Here is a 2,052-nt window from a genome sequence, read left to right on the forward strand (position 1 = left end):
GCGCTGCCGGCGCCGAGGATAGCGAGAGAAGGTGCAGTTTGATCTGATCATCTGGTTTGCTATTTCTCTAAGGCCAACGTGCGGTCCCTCGCCCAATGTCTTCTGCCTCGCTGGGGCAAAGAGAAGAGGAGCGGATAAGGGAGGAGATTCGCCAACGTGCGGTCCCTCGCCCAATGTCGGCTGCCTCGCTGGAGCTGGGGCAAAGAGGAGCGGATAAGGGAGGAGATTGGCACACACGGTGGCGCTGCCGGCGCCGAGGATAGCAAGAGAAGGTGCAGTTAGATCTGATCATCTGGTTTGCTATTTCTCTAAGGCCAACGTGCGGTCCCTCGCCCAATGTCTTCTGCCTCTCTCTCAATCTCACTATTTTGGCCGCCGTGATAGGCGCCGCCAACAGCAGCAGCTACCTGGTTGATCCTGCCAGTAGTCATATGCTTGTCTCAAAGATTAAGCCATGCATGTGTAAGTACAAGCCGATTTAAGGCGAAACCGCGAATGGCTCATTAAATCAGCTATGTTTCATTGGATCTGTAAACCCACTTACTTGGATAACTGTGGCAATTCTAGAGCTAATACATGCAATTGGTCTCTGACCGCAAGGGAAGAGCGCTTTTATTAGTTCAAAACTGGTCGGGCCCCGGTCCGTAACCCACCTGTGGTGAATCTGAATAACTTCGGGCTGAGCGCACGGTCTCCGCACCGGCGCCGCTTCTTTCAAGTGTCTGCCTTATCAGCTTTCGATTGTAGGTTATGCGCCTACAATGGCTATAACGGGTAACGGGGAATCAGGGTTCGATTCCGGAGAGGGAGCCTGAGAAACGGCTACCACATCTAAGGAAGGCAGCAGGCACGCAAATTACCCACTCCCGGCACGGGGAGGTAGTGACGAAAAATAACGATGTGAGTCTCATCCGAGGCCTCGCAATCGGAATGAGTACACTTTAAATCCTTTAACGAGTATCCATTGGAGGGCAAGTCTGGTGCCAGCAGCCGCGGTAATTCCAGCTCAATAGCGTATATTAAAGTTGTTATGTTAAAAGCCTGTGAAGTTGATCTCAGTTCCGACTGACGCACCCGCCCGTGTTTACTGTCACGCCCCGAACAGTTGCTTCACTGCTCGCACGGGATGTTTTGTCGAAAGTGTCCCGAGTGGCCGGAGAGTTTACTGGAAAAATTAGGAGTGCTCAGAGCAGTTGGCTTGGAATGGCCCGGAATGGTGATGCAAAATGGAATAATGGAATAGACCTCACTTGCCTCTTGTTGGTTTTTCGAACCAGAGGCAATGACTAATCGGAACAGGCGGGGCATTCAGACATACGCTTAGAGGTGAAATTCTTGGACCGTCGCAAGACGAACTACTGCGAAAGCATTTGCCAAGGATGTTTTCATTAATCAAGAACGAAAGTTAGAGGTTCGAAGGCGATCAGATACCGCCCTAGTTCTAACTATAAACGATGCCAACTAGCGATCCGCCGGCGTTATTCCCATGACCCGGCGGGCAGCTTCCGGGAAACCAAAGTCTTTGGGTTCCGGGGGAAGTATGGTTGCAAAGCTGAAACTTAAAGGAATTGACGGAAGGGCACCACCAGGAGTGGAGCCTGCGGCTTAATTTGACTCAACACGGGAAACCTCACCAGGCCCAGACACCGGAAGGATTGACAGATTGAGAGCTCTTTCTCGATTCGGTGGGTGGTGGTGCATGGCCGTTCTTAGTTGGTGGAGCGATTTGTCTGGCTAATTCCGATAACGAACGAGACTCTGGCCTACTAAGTAGTCGACGGATCTCCAGAAAATGGTGTCCAGTTCGCAACTTCTTCTTAGAGGGATACGTACCTAGCCTAACGAGATTGAGCACAACAGACCAGATGTCTTCTTAGATGTTCTAATGCACGCGCTATTAATTGAAGGCGTGGGGGAATAACGAAGCTCTCCTGAGAGGAGCGGTAAATTGTTCAAAGCCTTTTCTGATTGGGGCTTGCAATTGTTTCCCATGAACGAGGAATTCCCAGTAAGTGCAAGTCATCAGCTTGCGCTGACTACGTCCCTGCCCTT

The sequence above is a fragment of the Homarus americanus genome, unplaced genomic scaffold, assembly GCF_018991925.1.
Source record: "Homarus americanus isolate GMGI-L3 unplaced genomic scaffold, GMGI_Hamer_2.0 scaffold13643, whole genome shotgun sequence".
In the NCBI taxonomy this organism is placed as follows: Eukaryota; Metazoa; Arthropoda; class Malacostraca; order Decapoda; family Nephropidae; genus Homarus; species Homarus americanus.